Here is a 23,858-nt window from a genome sequence, read left to right on the forward strand (position 1 = left end):
AAAGAGAGGACCTTGCTTGCTTCTCCCAGCTTCCCCTGTCAGGAAGAGGGAGGAAGAAGAGAGACGGGAGGTAAACTGAGTGGAGTTAGCACTAACTGCACTAATGTTCCAATCCTGGAGATCTGGTGTGCAATTTTTAGGTAGTCAAAGTATGTAGCCATAAGGGATTCTATTTGGGAATTGAAGTGCAGCGAAGTCATTTGACATCAACTCATTTTGTGGTTTTGAGACAATCGACTGCCTCATTGCAAAATTTTAACTTGCAATCTGTTTTGAGGGTTGATGACCTCTCTGAAAGATCTCTCTATAACTGTTCCATTAGGACGTCAGGTTTAGCCAAGTATTGATGTGTGAATTCTACCGGGTTAGTTTCTGTGCATACATACACATGCACTGAAATCTCATTGTCCTCTGAAAATGTTATTTTTTAATTATTTGACCTCTTTTTATATGCTATTTAGAGACATCAGGATGCAAATGCAGTACTGTGAGTTTTACCTTGACAATAAAGGTATTCTCTTTTTTCTTTAATCTTTAAGAGTATACCAAAGCCTTTTGCAGTGACTTCTGGTACAGGACAATCTCTTAGAAGTATTGCTTTAATATTTTATAGTGACAAAAGGAGAGTCACAAACACTGTAGTTGTGTATTTTTTTCCCTCTGTTGATTAAAGTAGAATTATACAACCTCTAGGGTGATGTGCCAATTCAGCAAAATGGCACAGACCAAAAAGTAAGGAGGTTAATGTAAGATGAGGCAGAAACAACAACAACAAAAAATAAGACAAAAGAAAACCCAAGATGAGAAAGATTCAGTGAGGAAGTTTTATTCAAGGACACGAAAAGGTTTTTTCCCTCACTACCCCCAAAGAATATAGTAGGAATTTTTACTTTGATTATTCATTATTAAGCAAATGAAAGTAATGGCTAGAGTGGACTTTTAAAAAAAAAATCCCAATAAAATACAGGAACCCATAGCAAATCTAATAGAGAAAAAGAGAAGAAAATGACTTTACAAACTAAAAAGGAATACTAGGGGGAGGTGCCTGTGTGGCTCAGTCAGTTAAACATCTGACCCTTGATTTCAGCTCAGGTCATGATCTCAGGATTGTGAGATTGAGAGCCCTGTGTTGGGCTCCATGCTGGGTGTGGAGCCTGCTTAAGATTTTCACTCTTGGGACACCTGGGTGGCTCAGTCGTTAAGCGTCTGCCTTCAGCTCAGGGCGTGATCCCAGAGTCCTGGGATCGAGCCCCACTTTGGGCTCCTCCACTGGGAGCCTGCTTTTTCCTCTCCCACGCCCCCTGCCTGTGTTCCCTCTCTCACTGGCTGTCTCTCTCTCTGTTAATAAATAAAATCTTAAAAAAAAAAAAAAAGATTTTCACTCTCCCTCCACTCTGGAAAACAGTATGGAGGTTCCTCAAAAAGGTACAAATAGAGCTACCCTATCAACCCAGCAATCACACTACTAGGTAATTTACCCAAAGAACATAAATATAGTGATCTGAAGGGGCACCTGCACCCCAATGTGTATAGCAGTAATGTCCACAATAGCCAAACTATGGAAAGAGCCCAGATGTCCATCAACAGATGAATGGATAATGATGTGGTATGTATATATACAATGGAATACTACTCAGCCATCAAAAAATGAAATCTTACCATTTGCAAGGATGTGGATGGAACTAGAGAGTGTTACGCTAAGCGAAATAAGTCATTCAGAGAAAGACAATTATCATATGATTTCACTCATATGTGGAATTTAAGAAACAAAGCAGAGGATCATAGGGGAAGGGAGGGAAAAATAAAATAAGATGAAATTAGGGAGACAAACCATAAGAGACTCTTAACTATAGAAGACAAGCTGAAGATTGCTGGAGGGGAGGAGAGTGGGAGGATGGGGTAACAGGGTGATGGGCATGAAGGAGGGCACGTGATGTAATGAGCACCGGGTGTTACATGCAACTGATGAATCACGGACCTCTCCCTCTGAAACTAATAATATACTATATGTTGATTAATTGAATTTAAATAAAATAAAATTTAAAAAAAGATTTTCTCTCTGCCCCTCCACCTCCCCCTCTAAAAAAAATAAAGTAAAAAGGAATACTATAAATTGTGAAGAGATCTAAAAAATTATGAGACTGTTATGCAGAATTTTGTGGTACTATTTTTGGAAATCTTGATGGAATCTAAAATTTCCTAGCAAATGTAAACCATAAAAATCAACTAGAGAGTAGAAGAATGTGATTGTAACTCATCTGTGAAATTCCCTTAGCTGGCTTCCGCTGTTTGCAAGGTAAAGGTACCTTCTATTTGCCTTCAGATCGTGTGTGACTTCTGCCTGCCTCTCCAGCCCTGCAGCCTTAGTCCTTTGGTTCCTGCACCCTCGCCGGGCCGATTTTTCTGTTCATCTCACACACACTGCCCTCTTTCACTCTAGGACTTTTGTCCATCCTGTTTGTTTTGTTTGGAATGCTGTTACCCTTGTTTTGAGCAGTTAATTTCTATGTAGCTTTAGGTTTCAATTCAAAATTTCACGTCCACGGGGAAACTATCCTTTAATCTTCACAGACTTGGTTTGGGTATTTATGTCCTATGTTTTCATAGTACCCTATACCTTCTTTTCATATACTTAATACTGTTAACAATGATTCTGATTATCTGTGTCTCTTTTCCCCCAACGAGCCTCATCTCTTGGAGGGTAGCATCGATGGCTGTTGGGCACACCATTGGAACTCTAGTGCCTAGAGCATAGATGGGTACTCAATAAGTACTTGCTAGATGAATGATTACCTGTATAGTCAAATAACTTTTCCATTTCTTTAATTATGAGAATTACAAACCCATTTTCTCTGAACAAAACAAACAAAGCAAAATTAAACAGATTTATGGACACGTTCTTCCAAGCTTTCCAGGAAATCATTTTCTATATTAAACTGTTTTATGGTACACCTTATATACATATGGAAAGCTATTCAGTTCATTCTGTGCCAATATCAAATTTGACAAAGCACCAAAAAGTAGTTATTATAGACTTAGTTCCATTGTGAGAAGCCAATATGAAATTCTAGCAAATCAGGTATGACAGGATATTAAAAGAACAGTGTCATAATCAGATAGAGTTTCTCCATTGAATCAAAAAATGTGTGTGGATAGGGGGTAAAATATGAAAAATTACATGATTATCTCAACCAATGCCAGACAAGTTTAATAAAACTCAGTATTTATTCTTTAATAGGGTGAAGGTTACTTTAGTTAAAACTTAGAAAGAAGAATTTCTATCCAAACCAGTATCCAACATTATGTTATGTATGAAATGCCTGAGACATTTCTGTGAACATAGGATAAAGCAGAGCCTCAGTACTACCACCATTAGTTCTCTTTATGTTTTGTTTCTGTTTTTGCCAAGTTCAAGACAGCATAATGAAATGTAACAGATATTAGAAGCAGGATTTATGGAAAAATAGATACAGTTCCCATTATTTGCAGGTGGGGTTGGTTATACCTAGAAATGAAAAAGAAAATGAAAAACTTAGAATAGATATGAATTCATATGAAAGTTGACATTGAATAAAAGATTAAGGTTAGTGACTTTTCTATAATGTGAAAAGGTAACGTAGTGGAAAAATGCTCCGTGTATATAGCATCAAAGAATACCTTAATGAAAAAAAATTAGGCTAATCAATGAAGAAAATTATAAAATGTTACTGAAAGATAAAAAAGAAATTTTTGATGGAAAGTCATACTATGATCCTGAATGGGATGACAGAATAAAAATATGTGTGCTTCCAAAATTGGTTAATATTCCCCATGCCAGAATCCCAAAGTGTTTCTTTTGAAATTTGACCAGAAGATTTAAGTTCATTTGGAAGTATAAATAAGGGAGAAAAACAAAGAGAATTTTCAGTGAACAGTAATTAGGCGGAAATAGTGTTACCAAATACCAATTTTTATAAAAAGGAATTTAAACAATGTGATACTGAGAATAATCAAACCTATCTGAATAAGCCCAGAAAGACCTTTCACTGTATGTAAGAAATTAACACATGCTTTTAAAAAGAAAATGCTGGTGAGGTGGCAAAAAATAAAAAAAATAAAAAGAAACTTAAAAATGAGGCAATTAGCTTCATAAAACAAAAGATATATGAATGGCCAGTAAGCATGTGAAAAGATGACCGGTATCATTAATTATCAGGCAAATGCAAATTAAGACCCCAGTGAGATACTACCTATATATACCCATTAGGATGGCTAAGTTAAAAACCCTGACAATACCAAGTGTTGACAAAGACACAGAATTCTCCTTAACGGCTGGTAGAAATGTAAAATATTAAAACCACTTTAGGAAACTGTTCAGCAACTTCTTTTTAAAAAGTTAAACATGCACCTAATCCTGCAATCCAGCTATTTCATTCCTATTTACCCAAGAGAAATGAAAACACCTGTTCACTCAAAACTGGTCCACAAATATTCATATCAGCTTCATCCACAATAAACCTTACTACTAAAATCTCTTCTCTGCTCACAACACTTCTGACACCAAATGTGGTTTTTCCACATCAAGTAATTCTCTAATTCTCTGCAGATACCAGATGGGAATTCTACAATTTAATTCGATCTGACACTGTCTACAAGTTAGCCCAGACCTCCTGGTTAAGGGTTCAGGCCCACAAGACTGCCCCCTACTTCAGGTACCAGTCACGTGTAGTGGGTCCCCCAGGTTACCCACACTTCAGCCTAACCTGGCTACAAATGAGGGGGTTCTTAACCCCCTTCTCAGTTTCTGTAGTTTGTTATATCATGGCTTACAGAACTCTGTGAAAGGCTTTACATATTATTGCTGGTTAATTATAAAGGATAGTATAAAGAATACAAATGAACACCCAGATGAAAAGGTATGAGAGAACTGGGAGTCCCAAGTGCAGGAGCTTCCTTCCCCATGGAGTTTGGGGACACATGGATATGTTCACCAACCTCGAAGTCCTCCGAACCCTATCACTTAGAGTTTCTGTGAAGCTTCCTTTATGTAGGCATAATTGATTAAATCATTGGCTATTGGTGGCTGAACTCAGTCTCCAGCCCCTGGATGTCAGGGTTAGGGCTGGTAGTTTCAAACCTCTAGTCATATAGTTGGTTCCCCTGCTAACCAGCCCCTGTTCTGTAGCTATCAAGGAGCCCATGGCAGTCATTTTTTTTTTAAGATTTTATTTATTTATTTGACAAAGAGAGAGACAGCCAGAGAGAGGGAACACAAGCAGGGGGAGTGGGAGAGGAGGAAGCAGGCTCCCAGCGGAGGAGAAGAGGAAGAAGCAGGCTCCCAGCGGAGGAGACTGATATGGGGCTCGATCCCAGGACTTTGGGACCACGCCCTGAGCCGAAGGCAGACGCTTAACGACTGAGCCACTCAGGCGCTCCTATGGCAGTCATTTAATTAACATGAACCCGCATATAGTTGAGAGGGGGCTTATTGTGAATAACAGAAGATGTTCCTGTCACCCTTTTCACTTAAAAAATTCCAAGGATTTAGAAGCTTTGTGCCAAGAACTGGAGGAAGACCAACAAAGTATGTATATTTTAATTGAGGTATAATTGACATATAATGTTAGTCTCAGGTACAACATATTGACTTGAAATCTGTATACATTGCAAAACGATCATAGTAAGTCTAGTTAATATGTATCACTGTACATAATTATAGAATTTGTATGTGTGATGAGAACTTTTTAAGATTTACTCTTTTACCAACTTTCAAATATGCAATACAGTATTATTAACTCTAGTCACCATGCTGCACATCACATCCTCATGATGTCTTTATTTTAGAACCGGAAGTTTGTACCTTTTAACACCCTTCATCCATTTTGCCCACCTTCTTGCCCCTTGCTTCTGGCGACCACCAGTCTGTTCTCTGTGTCTATGAGTTCAATTTGTTTCTTTGTTTAGATTTGACATATAAGTGAGATTATATGGTTTTCGTCTTTCTCTGATTTATTTTTCTTAGCATACTGCCCTCAAGGTCCATCCATGTTGTAACAAATGGCAAGATTTCTTTCTTTTTTATGGCTGAATAATATTCTATTGTGTATGCATACCACATTCCCTCCATCTGTTCATCCACTGATGGACACTTAAGGTTGCTTTCATGTCTCGAAAATACGTATTTCTTTTTTTTAATATTTTATTTATTTAGTTATTTGAGAGAGAGAGAGATCATGAGTGGGGGAAGGAACAGAGGGAAAGGGACAAGAAGACTCTGTGCTGAGTGCATAGCCTGATGTAGGGCTCGATCTCATGAGCCTGAGATGATGACCTCAGCCAAAATCAAGAGTCAGATACTTAACTGAGTGAGCCATCCAGGCACCTTAAAAATATGTATTTCTTATACCACAATATCTCAGACCCAAGCTGAAAACAACCCACATGTCCGTCAGTGGATGAATGGATTATAAAAAGTGGTGTGGTTATCTAGGGAATACACCACTATTCAGGAATACAAGGGGATGACCCAGTAAGACATGCAGCAGTGTAAATAAATCTCATAATTGTGACATTGAATGAAAGATGCTGGATTCTAAAGACTTTTACACTGTCAAGATTCCATTTATATAAAATTCTAAAAACTGCTACCTAATTTACAGTGACAGAGAACAGCAGATCAGTGCTTGCCTAGGCACTGAAAAGGAGTGTGAGAAACGTTTTGGGGGTGAAAGAAGTAATCTGTTTCTTGATTGTGGCAGTAGTTTCATAGATACATACATCTGTCAAAACTCTTTGAATTGTACACTTGAAATGGATGCACTTTATTATGTATGTGTGTCCGTATTGTATGTATCATGGCATATTGTGTGTTTCTGGGTTTCTCTCGTCTACCACATCCAGTTTGTCAGCACCTCCTGTTGGCTGTACTTTCAGAAAGTATCCAGAATTCAATGACCTTTTATTATTCCAGTGCTACTCCTCTAGTCCCAGCCACCATGTTGTTTAGATAACTGTTCTAGACTTTCAGCTGGTCTTGAGATGCCACACCTGCCTTCGGTCCATCGGTAGCGAGAGTCATCATGTTAAAACCTAGGTCTGGTCACGTCACACTCTGCTCTATACCTTGTATGATATTCATTTACTTAGAAGAAGTCCATCTTGCCAGAGCTGTTGCAGTGACCCATAGGAACTTACAAGGTCTGGCTTCCTGATACCTCTCTGACCTCATCTCCTGCTTTTCTCCGCCTCATGCATTCCAGCTGTATTACCTTCCTTGCCTTTCCTTGAGCATTCCAGGCAAGCCTTTACTTTAAGGACTTTGACCTTCCCTCCCCTAATATTTTCCTCCAGACATCTATGTGGCTATTCCCTGACTACTGTATTTAAGTCACTGCCAGCCCCCAACCCTACTCCCTATTTCTAGTCTCTGCTTTATTTTTCTCCATAGAACTTATTACCAGCTTACCTACTATGTTTCACTCATTGCTGATTTCTTTTGTTTATTGTCCTTCTGTTTTCCTTGTCTTGGGTGTAAGCTCACTGACGGCTGGGCATTTTGTACCTGCTCCCACCCCAGCTATTTTCACATAGTAGGCACTCCACATATGTTTGTGGAGTGAATGAAATGCTTTTGCTTGCACTACACACAAAGCAAGTTCACAGTGAAGCTCACTGAATAGATGAAAAGTGGAATATGCTTCTGAAGCAAGTTACTGTAAAGTTGCTGTTCTTTGCATTTTCCAGTAGATCTTGTTCATCTAAAATATGGAATTTAAGGAATTGTTAAATTAGGGAATTAATTTGATATGTAGTGTTTTCTGTTTTCTTGTTTGTAGAAGGAGGTAGGTAGACTGATCCCTAAAATCCCTTTTTGTTTTCAAAGTCTGTGACCCTTTTAACCTGAACCCTTGTGGTTTGGGGCAGCTGAGAAACTACCTTTTAGCTTCTCTCTATAAATAGAGATTAGCGCCTTTATTTCTTTCAGTCTTTATGCCTTTTTAAAACTCCCTATAGCTCTGTTTGGCGAGGAAGAGGTTAATACTAGGGGAAGGGTGGCAGTTCAAGGGTCCAGAGCCTATCTCAGCAGCTGGGCTGGGAGGGGAAAAAAACCGTTTCAAATGACTGAGAATTGCCAAGATGTAATCTGAGTAGGAATCTGGACATACTTTTCTTTTTCTACTGATTGAGGAATTTAATGGGGGTTATGCCCCAGAATTTAGTTTCAGATTATGAATGTAAGTCTGGAGAGAAAGTAGAATTTGATACATTACATTTTATACATAGCGAGGGCCTTGTCCAATATATAGATGGATTTAAAAATTTTTTAAAGGCATAAAAAAAGAAAGATCTGCGGAAGACACAGCTCTTACTCCTTTGCGCCCTATCTTAAAAAGAAAGATGTACTTAAAAGAAAATGCTTTTACTGAAAAGTGAGGAGTAATACAAAAGATATAGTAAATTGTTTCCATGATCTAAAATGCAGTTTTCTTTTCTTTTCTTTTCTTTTTTTAAACTAGTAGCGAGAATTACTATCAAACTCCACTCATTGGGCGAGAGATCCTTGTGATGTTAGATAAAGACTTGCCTCCCCCCCCACCCCACCCCCCATAGCACACTACCTACGCTTGTGAGTTCTTCGGCCCCAGCGGCTAAAAATGCAGTTCTTTTTTATAGTCTTTAATTTCAAGGTAGTATTGATCATTGGGTTATAGATGTTTTAAGTTTCATCTACCCTTGCTTTTAGGATGTAGCTAGTTTTATATGCTGTATCAGTTCTTGTTTCACTAATTTGGGGAGGCATAAGATGCTGCCATCACTGATGGTTTTGGTTAATGCATCCATCACTTTTTGAGAATATGCTTCATGGGATTATTGTTTTTACGTTGCTTTTTTCCATCAAAAGTTCAAAAGAAGAGATGTCTTGAATATTTTCAGTACACTAATACTGTTTTCTTGAGATTCCTAGATATTTGTACCAGCTAATATGCTGAGAATGAACACAATGACAATGTGACTTAGTCACGGTCAGTAGAGCACATGCTATAGGTTGTTTTTCTGATAATACAGATGTTTTTGAGCTGATTCGTCCAAAGGCTCTCCAAGCCCCCACATGCTTCCTGCGTTGAGTTTGTTGCAGGTTCGCTTGGTCGTGTGCAGTCATGAGGTAGGGGAGGAGAAAGAGCCCACCATCCCCTACATTGTTCTGAGCTATATTTTTTTTCTTTCCAATGGAACTAAACCAATATGAATGTTGAGAGAGATCAAAATTTGGCAGCTTTTCATTTGCTTGATATTTATAAACAGGCTTTTCTTCAGGGAAAGGAATTTGAAGGAGGGCAGAGATGTTATTCTCTTTTCTTACGTATCTGCAATTTCCTATTTGACCCACACAGATTAAACATTTTAATACTGATGGGCAGTCTGTTTGAGTCTGAGACTGTATGACAATAATGGATTGATACACAAACATTTCTATACCTTATACAGTAAGGAAAACTGAGTAAATGTGGGTGTGGAGGTAATGTGCTGACCTCTACACTTCTCATGCTCTTGTCCTCAGCAAGGAGTGTATGGTAATTTTCATGCATTCGCTTTTGTTGTTTAAATGGCCAGTATTTATTGAGTACCTATTAAGTGCTAGCCCCTGTTCTTGGTGGTAGGAATGGAGTGGTGAACAAGATATTTCTATTCTTTTTAAAAAAAGATTTTATTTATTTATTTATTTATTAGTTTATTTATTTACTTATTTACTTATTTATTTATTTATTTCTCTATCTATCTATCTTAGAGCATGTGTGAGTGGGGGGGAGAGGAGGGGTAGAGGAGGAGGGAGAGAGAGAAAATCTCCAGCAGTTTTCCCCCTGAGCATGGAGCCCGACAAGGGGCTTGATCTCATGACCCTGAGATCATGACCTGAACAGAAACCAAGAGTCAGACGCTCTACTGACTGAGCCACCCAGGCACCCCAGATAATTTTCTGCTCTTAAGAAGATTGTGGGGGGGGGCAGGGGGTAGATTGATAATAAAAATGTACATAAGTAAGATAATTTTAATTATCAGTAAGATAATAACTGATAAATATGGAGAAGATAAAACAGGTTTGGGTAGATTGTGAAAGTCATGGGGTATGGTGAGAGCTGTTTAGCTAGAGTCGGAGAAAGCTGTGTTGAAGAGGTGACTTTTGGATTGGGACCTGAGGGGTGATGATGAGGAAACCACGAGAGGCCATCTATAAGAACATTCCCAGCAGGGAAAACTACGAGGTGATAATAAACTTGGTATGTTCAAGCACAGTGAGCCAAGGGGGAAGAGGAATAAGAGATAAGGTTGGAGAAATAGCCAGGGACCAGGTCACATGGAGACTAGTAAGCCATAGGAAGGAGTTCGGATTTTTAAAAATGCGACAGAAAACATTTATAGGGTTTTTCCAAGTGAGGTGTTTATAATCTGTGTGGAAGATAGGCAAGAGGACAGCAGAAATGGAAGCAGGGTATAAGGTAGGATGCTGATGCTAGCGTGGGGGGAAGATGGTGGTGGCTTAGATCACCATGGTTGGAGTGGAGATTCAAGCAATGAAGCTGTTGGAAATTGACAGAGAGACTGGAATGGTATGAAGGAAGGAGTCAAGGATGACCCTAATTTTTTGGTGACAGTAATGAAGCGCATAGTGGTGCTGTTTGCTGAATTGGGCAAGTCTTGAGGTTGGATGTGGAAGTGTAGGTTGAGGATGTCCTCTCCGTTTGGGCCACATTAGCCCTCTGTATACCAAGGAAAACAGTTATCATCATTTACCATCTGAGTCCATTGTACCCTTTTTACTTTCAATTTTATATTTTTAAGTTATTTTACAGATAATGTACAGAAGTACATATACAGGAGTAATGAAGACAGCCTTATTAGAAATGTCAATAAGATTTTAAACATAGCAAACTCAACCTTAAAAATACTTCTTTTTCCCAGCAGTTTTAGGTTCATAGTAAAACTGAGTAAAAAGTACAGAGTTAACCCATATACCCCCTGCCCTCACTCACGCACAGCCTCCTCCATTATCACCATTCCCCGCCAGATTGGGACATTTGTTACAATTGATGAATGTGCATTGATATATTATCACTCAAAGTTCGTAGCTCCCCTTAGGGTTCACTCTTGGTGTTGTATATACTATGGGTTTGGACAAATGTACAATGACATGTATCCACCATGATAGTATCATACAGAGTATTTTCACTGCCCTAAAAGTACTCAGTGCTGTACCTGTTCATTCTTCCCTCCCAGATAACCCCTGGCAACCACTAATCTTTTTACTGTCTCTGTAGTTTTGCCTTTTCCAGAATGATGAGAAGACAAGCCACAGAGCGGGAGAAAATGCTCGCAAAAGACACATGTGATAAAAGCCCATTAACCAGAATGTCATATAGTTGCAATCATACACTATGTAGCCTTTTCAGATTAGCTTCTTTCACTTAGAAATATGCATTTGAGTTCCTCCATATCTTTTTATGGCTTGAAAGCTCATTTATTTTTAGTGATGAATAATATTCCATTATCCGGATGTGCCACAGTTGATCGATTCACCTACTGAAGGACATCTTGGTTGCTTCCAGTTTGGGGCAATTATGAATAAAGCTTCTCTGAATATTTATGTGGGTAACCTGCATGCTTAGGCCAATTTGTGTGGGTATAAGTTTTTCATTCCTTAAGGTAAATATCAAGGAGCAAGGTTGCTGGATCGTATGGTAAGGGTATGTTTAATTTTGTAAGAAACCTCCAAACTCTCTTCCAAATTTGCTATGCTGTGTTGCATTCTCACCGTCAGTGAATAAGAATTCCTGTTGATCCACATCCCCACCAGCATCTGGTGTTGGCAGTGTTCTGGATTTCAGCCATTCTAATGGGTGCGTAGTGGTATCTCATTGTTTTAATTTGTGTCTCTCTGGTGACATGATGTTGAGCATCTTTTCATATCCTTATTTGCCATCTGTATATCTTCCTTGGTGAGATATCTGTTAAGGCCTGTGGCTCCTTTTATAATGGAGTTTTTTTTTTTTTTAAGATTTTTATTTATTTATTTGACAGAGACAGCCAGCGAGAGAGGGAACATAAGCAGGGGGAGTGGGAGAGGAAGAAGCAGGCTCATAGCAGAGGAGCCTGATGTGGGGCTCGATCCCACAACACCGGGATCATGCCCTGAGCCAAAGGCAGACGCTCAACCGCTGTGCCACCCAGGCGCCCCTATAATGGAGTTTTTTGTTGTTGTTGAGTTTTAAAAGTTCTTTGTGTAGTTTGGTTAACGGGCTTTTATCACGTACATCTTTTGTAAATATTTTCTCCCACTCTGTGGCTTGTCTTCTCATCATTTTGACAGTGTCTTTCACAGAACAGAAATTAATTTTAATGAAGTCAATTTTTCAGTTTAATCAGTCCTTTCATGGGTTGGGCTTTTGATGTCTCAGCTAAAGAGTCATCACCAAACCCAAGATCCATCTAGATTTTTTTTTTCCTGTGTTATCTTCTAGAAATTTTATAGTTTTGCATTTTTATTTAGGTCTGCAACTCATTTTTGTTAAGAGTCCAAGATCTTTGTCTAGATTAATTTGTTTCATGTTGATGTCCATTTATTCCAGCACCATTTGTTTAAAGAAGACTATTTTTTCTTCATTGTGTTGACTTTGCCCTTTTGTCAGGGATCAGTTGATTATATTTATGTGGATATATTTAAGGGCCCTCTATTCTGTTCCCTTGATCTGTTTGTCTATTTTCTCACCAGTACTGCACAGATTTCATTCCTGTAGCTTTGAAGGTCTTGAAGTTGGTTAGTTTGTTCTTGCCTTTCGATATTATGTCGGCTATTCTGAATCTTTTGCCTCTTCATGTAAACTAACTAACTAACTTTATTTATTTATTTATTTATTTATTTATTTATTTATTTATTTATTTATTTTATTTAAAACCAGAACATTTATTGTGTGACCAATCATTGAAATTCTTAAAATGAACTGCATGCCGCAGTAGTCGCCCTCTTGGGTTGAGGTGTTGTTCCTTCATGGAATCCATGCCTGAATCTGAGCAATACAATTTGTAGGTGCCTCACCTGACAGGTTCCAGTGGTATTTCGTTTTTTAGCCTTGGCACTCCAGTGATGCTTTCTCTTCTGCCTGGCAGGATAGCCATATTTGCCACAGGGTGACTCTGAAGGTGGTAGACCTTAGAGCCACAGCAGCGGCATCTGTGCGTCTTATTGTTACGCTTTCCAAATGATACCAACCCCTTCATCATCTTGTTTCTAATACCAAGACCAAAGAGTCCATATAAATTTTAGAATCAGTTTGTCGATAGCCACAAAATAGCTTGCTGGGAATCAAACTCATTTTTATTTTGTTTCCTGGTTGTGAAGGAATATACATATTCAAAATGAGAAAAGTCCCTAAATATAATTAACTCCTCATCAACTGCCATTGATAAACCTGGAACACATATACAATGAATACATACTAATTTCAGATTTCAAATACATTTCTAATAGGCTTTGGCTTACCATTACTTCTGGTTCTTGTATTTTCATTGTCAAAAGCAATACTTGGAAAAATTTTGATGGCTGATGATTTTGTTTGGAAAAAAAAAAGGATGACCATTATCAGTTGAAAAGCATTTTTGTTTTTTAAATTTACAAATTCCCAATTAGACTGATCTATACAATGATTTTTTTTGTTTCTACGTCACCAGTTTCCCTCTCTTCTGTATACCTTTGTATAAATATCTGCCTGCAGCATTTATACATCTGTGAGCTTTATCAAGCAAATTTTGCTGTACAAACATTTTATAAAAGATGAAAGAATACTGCCACACATCTTTTAGGTAAATGAGATAGTCCAGATTCTTGTAACATAGTACATGATAAAGTCCCTATTGAATTAACTACAAACCCTATATTGCCTTTTTGTCCTTAAAAATATATTGTAAACTCACTGCTTCTTAGATTTGAGAAGATTCATCTAGGATTATTGCCATTTGCAGATTCATTATCTGAAATTTTACTATGACCTGCGTGTTTACACTCAACATCTAATAATTGTGAAGCATTTTTCTCCGTTGATCTCTTTGCCGTTATGGGTGGATAATGAAATATTCTGAATTCTCAGCTATGTCCACTGAAACCCAAAATGAATACAAGGATGGTGTCTCCAGACTTCTTTTCGAAAGACGAGGCAATACTTTTTGGGTAACGCAGTAAGAACATTGAAGGACGATACAGCAGTGCGTCCTCCTTCTAGGCAATTCCATTATTCTTCCATTATCTTATTATTTAATTTTTTAAAATATAGTTGGAAATAACTGATGAGTAATGATGAAGGAATTGCCAGGATGATGAACTAGAAAAGATTTCAAGATATAGGAAAAACACTGAGGTCCCATAATATATCTTGGATTTATAAAAGGGTCCAATGTAACTATATGGTAATTGCAAGAGAAAAATGACTTTTATTTTATTACTTTTTAAAGTAAATTTTCTCTTTGTTCTTTGGAAGACCCCTAGGAAAAAATGAAGTCATGAAACATCAATCCTTACAAATAGAACTGCTCAAAAAAAAGAAATTAGGAAACAAAACTTGGACCCAGTAGACCCTGATGGTATTAACCAAGGGTTAAGTTTGAAATGCATATTAGACGTCCTAGTGGTGATGTGGAGTAGTGGTTGTCTCTGTGAGGCTGGAGCTCTAGGGAGATCCAGGCCAGAAATTTTGTCTGAGAGTCATCCACACATTTTTGGTATTTAAAGCCTTGAGTCTAAATGGGGTCACTTGGGAAGGGAGTATAAGTTGAAAAGAGGAAAAGAGCCAGGCATACTAGGCTTTTTAGAAGTTTGGTGAAGGAAAAGAAGCTTCTGAGAAGCTGTAATCAGTGAGGTAGGACCTGTGATATTTAGAGAAGAGTGTTTTAAGGAGGAAGTAATCAATTGGGTCAAAGGATGCTGAGGGATAATTAAAAAAAAAAAAGTGAGGTCAGAGAAGTTGAGCCATTGACTTAAAAAAAAAATGGGAGTCATTGATGACCTTGAGAAGAGCTGTTTCATTGATGCGGTGAGGCCAAAAGCCCATTTGTAGTGGATTGAAGTGAGGAAGTAGAGATAAAAAGAAGAGGCAGCTTTGTCAGTAGTTTTGCTGTGAATAGGAAACAGAGAAATGGTAGGTAGGTGGTGGAGGTTTCTCTTATTCACATTAGGAGATTGAGAGGAGTGGGTAGAGTACCTAGAATTGGGGGTGTACCTACCAGGGAGATGTTGGTACCTTATCATATTGTAAGGTTCTATATTAATATTCTCTAGGAAGGAACAGAATAGTCCCTGCTCAGTTTCTTCCTCCCACCCCTCTCTCTTTTTCTTTTATGATGTTAAAAAACTCTGTAGGATTTTTACTTGCTTTTTTGTGTGTTAGAGACAAAACACTGAGCACTGGCTTGCCTTGTCTGATTTTTTGACGCAAATCAACGGGAAAAATGAAATCTTAAGCAGATTCCAGTTTTCTGGGATATATTTAGAACTTTAAGTGAAATGTACTGGTAGCAAGATTTTCTTATCATTTGGGGCTTGTATGAACTATAATAATTACTGTCTAAATGAGAAGATGAACTGAAATAGCATTTAATTTAGACTAGCCTAGAATTTGAATTTAGCAATGTTTTCTTATATGAATGTTGCTTAGGATTATGAAGAACAAAGGTTCTGAAATGTATTTTATGTTTTGAGTTATAAATAATTTAAATTGAGGAAAAGTCTTGAAAACCTTTACTATAGAAACTAATTTACTAAATGTCTATTGAATGGCCAGTTTGAAGCAGTCAGAACTTAAAATACTAGTTTGGATACTGTTTTGTTTCCTTAAAAAATATTATTTCTCCAGAATGTGTAATGGTTATATCCGGTGAAGTTGGCTCTGATCACGTCCCAAGTTTTCTTATCTGCCTTAGATTTGGCATACGATTTTTAGAAAATGTTCAGTTGTTTGTGATATGTAGTTGTGCCAACTTCATTATTTTATGATTTACAGGAATCAAAACATCTTCTTTGCAACTTTTCATCTTTATTCTTTACTTAGTTTGTGTTAAAATCTTAATCCTTTGTGTTATATGTGATAGCTCAATATTGTAAGCCTACTTAAACAATAAGACTTTCTGGAACAATTCTAAGTGATATTCCGGGAACTTAGTGGCAGTTAAACAATACAGATGTCTTTTGGCTTTTTAAATTTTCATGGTTGGCTTTCACTAAATGAGATTGTTGGATGTAGAAATTATTTAGCATCATCCTCAAAAGTCCCTTCAGACTAATTTCCAAACCTAGTTTCTAAAACTCTCCAAAGAGGCAAGATCTCAAAATTTTGTAAAGTTGACTATTTAAAAATTCTTTCATGTTAATGATAAGATGGTTAGTTAAATTTATCTGGGGTGTAATATTTGCCAAAATATTATTTTACATGTTTATGCTCATAAATTTTGTATTTTAACATTTATTTAGCTGCTTCGATTCTCCCCCTTTTCCTCTCATTTCAACACACAGTTCTTTTTTAATTTCACCGCAAATTTAGAGAAAAAAGCTTCCTCCAACAAATCTTTAGTATTCTTCAGTGTAATATCATGAGCTGTAAAACACTTTAGATTTGGTCCCTGCCCAAGACCTGGCCAGTTTCATGTCTTCAGTAATCTTGATGTATTTAAAGTTTTGCTAATAAACCGTTTGAAGCTTGTGGGTCTTCTCTCATTTTTTTGTACCTTTTACCTGTAGTATTGTCTCCTGACTTGACTCTCTAGCAAGTTCCTGCTTATTCTTTACATTTCTGCTGACAGTTCACCTCTCTCAATGTGTTTCTTTTGGTGCTACTTCTTAAATATTCCTGCTATACTTTGCAGATCCTTCTGCTGTAGAAATTATTTAAATACAGTTGTTGCACATTTGTCTCCTCCCTAGGCCTGCAGTGTTCTATAGAGTAATTCCTAGCCATAAGTGGCTAGTGAGCACTTAAAATGGGGCTACTGCAACTGAAGAACTCAATTTTTAACTTTACTTACTATAAATTAAATGTGAATAGCTGCCTGAGGCTAGTAGCTACGTGGTTAGGCAGCATAGTTCATAGCCTTTGTAGTATGCTAATAGGAATATGGGAAGACGTGGGTGAAAATCAGTATTTCTACTAAAAGTTAAGTATCTGAATTGAAATGTGCTCTTAAGTGTAAAATACACTTGGAATTTTGAAGACAGGACAAAGAAAAAGGAATGCCATTAATAATTTTATTTTTTTTAATTTATTTTTTTTAAAGATTTTATTTATTTATTTGACAGAGAGAGACAGCCAGCTAGAGAGGGAACACAAGCAGGGGGAGTGGGATAGGAAGAAACAGACTCCCAGCAGAGAAGCCTGATGTGGGGCTCGATCCCAGAACGCCGGGATCATGCCCTGAGCCAAAAGCAGACGCTTAACGATTGCACCACCCAGGCACCCCCCATTAATAATTTTAAATATAATCTACTGAAATGATACAATTTTAATAGATTAAATAAAATACATTATTTAAAATACTTTCACCTGTTTCATTTTACTTTTTTAAAAAGTGGCCACCAGAAAATTTAGAATTCTACATTTGGCGCACATTTGGGGCTCACATTATATTTCTGTTGGACAGTGCTGCTCTGATAATGAGCTCCTTTGTAGGCAAGGACCTTATCTTTTCATTTTATCACACCTATTACAGCACCTGCCCTAGTAGGTGCCCAATAACCAGTTGTTGAATGAATGAAATAAATTGTCTCTAGAAATTGTAAGCAGAAGCCTTTTGAAGAATTGAAACTTTAGATTAAAGAAAGTGACTTTGCAGGTCTTTAGGTGTGAGTCTATTTCATAGTATATTTTGATACATGATACATAAATAAACACACACACCTGCACACAGAAGGAAGAAACGAGATCTAGAAAGACAGTAGTCTTAGCACTTCTCTATAATGAAATCATGAAGTCCTTGAAACAGCATCTATGGCTCATCAGTGAGGCAGGTTTTATTAATAATCTCCACTTACAGGAAACTGAGACAGGGAAATTAAGTAACTTGCCCTAAAACACAAAAACATTAACTGGCCAACCCGTGACTTGAATTCAGGCAGTCTGGCTTCATAGTTAGTACTTTTAACCACTATGCTAAGGATGTATAAAGTAGATAATTTTGGTGAGCCATGATTATTTAATTATTATTTTAGGCATGAAAGGATTTGTGTGAGTGAATCTTGGGAACAGACTTGGAGGACTTTGGGTGTTTAGATTCCTTTGCTTTCCTGGAATGAAGGAAATTTACTTAGAACTTGCAATCTGCTCTTAATTACTTGAAGATTTATTAAAGTTCACCAATCAAAGTCTGTTTCTGTCCATTCGGGGAGCTCTTATATTTGTGTTTTTAGTGACTTTTTTTTCGGCTCATAGAGAAGTATAAAGAAAGTGTTGTCACTGGTAGGGTATTAGTGAAAATTGTCATTTGGCTTCTGGGAAAACAGGAAAACGAAATGGTTGCTTATATACTGGTCCCAGGAATCACCTTCCTTCTTGTATGAATAAGGAAAATTTCTTCTCCATGACAAGACCTGTAATACTTTACTTTTGAGGGGTAGCGAAAAGGCAAGGATGTAAGTTTATTTCTCCTTGGCTTTCTATTAACATTTCCCACTGAAAGTTTTATTTCATATCTAATTGAAAATCCAGTATGCTATTATACCGAATAAATCTTATCAAATGAATAGTCATGAAGCAGCAGGGTATAATATTCAAGGGAAAAGATACATTCCTTTTCATTTTTAACGTGCTGCCACAAATTCCCATATATGCTGTTTTTTTCCCCCCTGTTCACATTATTCTTTTCGGTAGTGACATACCTTTTGAGGATTCATACATTTGTAAGGGTATTCTGGAAAATTTAGCTTGAAAAATATGTCGAAGGAGTCAGATGGATTCTAAGTAGTGAAAATGAATTTACATTATCATTTTGCAGGCAGAAAATTTGTATGTGTCTCTGTTGGTGGGCACTTGGGTTGGCAGTTCTGCTCCGCGCTGCCGTCCAGGGACCTTGATCTTTTATATTGTCCCATTGTCCCCTAAGCGAGGTGTTGCTCTTGCCAGCAAAGATGAATGGGAATCACCATCACCACCACAGACACAGTGTAGTCTATGTGACGAGGGCAGAAACAGGTGGATGGCAAACAGCTTTTGAAAAATATCTGACCTGGAAGTTACATACATTTCATCCTCCTCTCCCTTTAGCTAGAACATAGTCACGTGGACGCATCTATCTGCCCACGAGGCCCAGAAATGTAGGATTTTAAAAAAATTTTATGTATTTATTTGAGAGAAAATGAGAGTATAAGAACACAAGCAGGGAGAGTGGCAGAAGGAGAGGGAGAAGCAGACTCCCTGAGCTGGGAGCCCAATGTGGGGCTCGATCCCAGGACCCCAGGATCAAGACCTGAGCTGAAGGCAGATGCTTAACTGACTGAGCCACCCAGCTGCCCCTGGTGGTATATTTTTAAAAGAAAGAGAAGAATGAGTGTTGGAAGACGATCAGCCTCTGCCATGTGAATAATTCTCACTTACTCAGCATCTGTTGTATGTTAGACGTTATGCTTAAGTGCTTTATCTGTTTTCCCATTGCATCCTCGTGGCTGGGATGCAGAAAGTTTTTTTTTTTTTTTTTAAGATTTTGTTTTATTTATTTGACAGAGACAGCCAGCGATAAAGAGAACACAAGCAGGGGGAGTGGGAGAGGAAGAAGCAGGCTCCCAGCACAGGAGCCTGATGTGGGGCTCGATCCCAGAACACCAGGATCACGCCCTGAGCCAAAGGCAGACGCTTAACGACTGCGCCACCCAGGCGCCCCAGGGATGCAGAAAGTTTTAATGGCTCAGGTTAGGTCATCCAGAAGTAGAAGAGCTGGAATTTGAACTCAAGGTTTGTTGGACTCCCAAAGATCATGGTGTTCCCACCACTCAAGCCTGAGAGTTTAATTAATTAGAAAAAGGGATCAAGGGTTTTGACCCAAGCAACTGGAAAGCTAGTGCTGTCATTAACAAAGACAAAAAAGTTGGACAGTGTTGAGTGAGGTGATCAGGGATTTGCCTCAAGGTATTTTAAATTTAAGATACCTGTTTAATCCGAGTGAAGATGTGGAGTACGCAGTTCTATATGCAAACTTTGAGTTCGGGATAAATGGTTTGGCTAATAAACACATTAATTTGGTAGCTTCTAGTTTATAAGTGGCATTTAAAGCAAGAGAATGAGGGAAGATAAAAAGAATAGGTCCAAGACTGGAGTATTCCATCCTTAAAAGATCTGGGAGATGAAGAGGAGTTGGGAAAGACTGCTTTCATAGATGAGCTTTTATTCCTCTCGTCAACTTTCTCAGCCTGCCACACACAGAAGCAGAATGTCCCACTCTCTACTGCTTTTGAATCCATCAGTAGCAAACATTTTATCATCCTAAGAATCATAGATGGTGTCTTTGAAGTGGGAAGTATAGCCGTGAAGTACTTGGGCCAAGGGAGCCAGGAACAAGAGACTCGATGCCCAATATGTTACTCTTAAATAAAATGGGAATCTGAAAGCAAACTCTTGATCTGCTGATGCCTGGTTTGGTATTATCACTACCCCATATTACTTAAGTAATACTACACATGTCTTGTCTTTACTTTTCTGGCAGAAGTCTTTCTAATTGCTTGCTTGTTTTTGTTTTGCTTTTAATTTTCCAAGTTTCCTGCAGCAATTTTCTAGTTAGTAATGAGTATTACTTTCTGGAATGTGCGTTCTCAGCAAAGAATACACAAGGATTTAGAGATACTTTTTAGAAGATTTCTACTTACTTTATCCCCCAAAGCTTATAAGCCTTGTTAGGTCTACCTTCACCATCTGAATCTGTTCCCATATACCCGAATTGTTCAGGTAGAGGTATTATTCTAGAATAATGAACACCACACATGGAAAGAAACAAGCGGATGAGTTTCACAACAGTTAAGTTCAATTATGCTAGCAATTAAAATCAATTAAAATCATTTTACAAAACTTGCAGCTTTGAACTAATGAAGACTATATTTTTTAGCTTTAGATTTTTGAAAAGGAGAAGAAAGCTTCTATCTTGATCTTTAATTCTTTCACTTCAGACAACTGGAGCTGGTAGCATCATCCATTTTGTTCCTGTGATTGGCAAATTCCTCAATCTCATATCTCTCATTTCTGTTTTCTTTCCCAGAACAAGTCTGGTATTTTCCTTAGAATCCCACCAGTCACCTCTCCAATAAACTTAATTCTTTATTTATATTTAGTTTTGAGCTGTTCCTGTAGCAAATCACCACGAACGTAGTGGCTTAAACCACAAACATTTATTATCTTTCCGACTGGAAGTTCAGAAGCCCAGCATGGGTCTCACCAGACAATAATCAAGGTGTCGCGGGTCTGCCTTCCTTTCTGGAGACTCTAGCAGAAAGCCTACTTCCGTGCTTACTCGGGTGTTGGCAGAATTCAGTTGCTTGGGGGACTGAGACCCCGTTTTCTTGCTGGGTGTCAACTGAGAACTGTTCTCAGCTTCCAGAGGCCACCCACATCTCTTGGCTTGTGGCCCCTTCTTTCATTTTCAAAGGCAGCGACAGCAGGTTGAATCCTCCTCAGGCTCTGAAATTCTCCTCCTCCTTCAGTCTCATTTCTTTCTGACTAGCAAGTGAAATTCCTTTTACAGACTCTTGATTAGTATGGGCCCATTGGGATTTTCAAGGGTAATCTCAACATCTCAGGGTCCATATTCTTAATCACATCTGCAAATTCCCTTTTGTCATGTGTAAAGTAGCATATTCCCAGGGACGTCTTTGGGAGGGCATTCTGCCTATTACAGCACTTCTCATGTTTATATATTTCTTTTTCTTTCTTTCTTTTTTTCCCCTAGATTTTATTTGTTTATTTGACAGAGATAGAGACAGCCACTGAGAGAGGGAACATAAGCAGGGGCAGTGGGAAAGGAAGAAGCAGGCTCCCAGCGGAGCAGGGAGCCCGATGCGGGACTCGATCCCAGGACCTTGGGATCATGCTCTGAGCCGAAGGCAGACGCTTACTGGCTGAGCCTGGGTGACCCCTCCCATGTTTATATATTTCTAAATAGAATATAAAGTAAAACTTGGCTTTTGCAATAAAAAATAATTTAGACAAACTCTCGTTCCTTTTTTCTCCCCTCATCCCTTTTAATACAGTGGCAATCCCGTGAAATTTAGTTTAGAATTTGAGAAGAGATAAAATTAATCTCTGTGACTAGAACTTCAGTATAACTAGTTTTATCTAAGTCACAGTATTCCAACTCTCTGTTTAATTGTGATGCTCAGGAGACAGGACAGAGAGGCTTAATATTGACGGTGACAGTGATGGTAATTGTGATTGTGGTGTTGAACCTTTGAGGGGTTCAGTTTCCTTTTCATACACTTGGAAGCTCTCTTGTTGTCTTTGAAAATTATCTTCTAATTGTTAAGAGGTCTGAGAGTTTTGTGTTTAGTTCAGATTGTTCAACCCATTTTTTAACTGTACCTGGGGATCTTACTCTGACTTGAATCTTGTGATTTATATGGAAAAGAGGTGAACTGACAGCATAGTTACAAACGTGAAAGCTTTTTTGAATTGCTTTGTCAATATCAGAAATAAGAATGTCTAGTATACTTTTCTTATACTTTCCCTACCTTTAAAAGATTATTGGAAAACTTAACTGTGCCTCGTATTTTAATACGTGAAGGTCGTTTTGGTATAAAAGCAAGCTGGTACTGATATTTACATATGAGATCTATCCTTAGGTAACTGACTTCTGATGCTGTTTCTTCTTAGTGATGTTTAGATAAATTCAATTCTGCTACTAAATAAAAGTGCCAGTGCCTCAAAGCTCTGTTATTTGAAGGATATCTAAGAGATCTAAAGGCCTGGAGTGAATATTGTTGGGGGTGGCGTGGGATTTGAACGTATATATTTTTCTCCACCTTTTTGTTTTGAAAAATATCAAGCCTCAGCATAGTTACAAGAAGAGTACAACAAGCACGTGTGTATCCCTTCACCCATATTCACTGATGGTATGTGCATAAATGTAGCAAATTATTAACTGACGTGTGTGTGTGTGTGTGTGTATCTAATAGATGTAAGTACAGATTTTTTTTCTCCCTGAATCATTTGACAGTTGGTTGCAGACATTTCACTTAGAAATATTTTAGCATGTATCCCACTCAGGAAATTTAACAGTGATACAATACTATTAAGTATTATGTAGTTCATATTCATATTTCCCCACTTTTCAGATTCTGAAATCGCAAATGATTTTGAAAGGGCATTTATTACTTTGAAAATAGGAAAATCACTTTGAAAAGAATTTTAAATATTTATCACGTGAAAACCATGGCAAATTCTAAATGAATGCCCTGGAGTACAGTTCAAAGCCAGAGAGAACTCAAGCTGTGAATTTTCAATATAGTTTTAGGCATCAAAACTATCAGCAGATCATGTGAGGTTCTAAACTTGGTGTACTGTTGATGTTTTCTTATAATTTATATACTTTTTTGTGAAGATAAGAACATGGAGTCTTCAAAGTCTTTTTTTTTTTTAAAGATTTTATTTATTTATTTGACAGAGAGAAAGAGGCAGCGAGAGAGGGAACACAAGCAGGGGGAGTGGGAGAGGGAGAAGCAGACTTCCTGCTGAGCAGGGAGCCCGATGCGGGGCTCGATCCCAGAACGCTGGGATCGTGACCTGAGCTGAAGGTAGACGCTTAACGACTGAGCCACCCAGGCACCCCATGGAGTCTTCAAAGTCTTGAGATGGGAATGGAGTGGAACATTTCTT

The 23,858-nt window shown here is 38.0% G+C and overlaps 1 protein-coding gene and 1 pseudogene across 2 annotated transcripts in view; one reads left to right on the forward strand and one right to left on the reverse strand.

Annotated features, from left to right (window-relative positions):
- The window catches only part of MAGI3 (membrane associated guanylate kinase, WW and PDZ domain containing 3), a 233,105-nt gene that overhangs the window by 69,903 nt on the left and 139,344 nt on the right, over positions 1-23,858 (forward strand). The window lies entirely within an intron of this gene.
- Positions 12,965-13,254, reverse strand: LOC148109206 (large ribosomal subunit protein eL37-like; annotated as a pseudogene).

The sequence above is a fragment of the Ursus americanus genome, chromosome 12 (genome assembly GCF_024610735.1).
Source record: "Ursus americanus isolate L20-20 chromosome 12, mUrsAme1.1.p, whole genome shotgun sequence".
In the NCBI taxonomy this organism is placed as follows: domain Eukaryota; kingdom Metazoa; phylum Chordata; class Mammalia; order Carnivora; family Ursidae; genus Ursus; species Ursus americanus.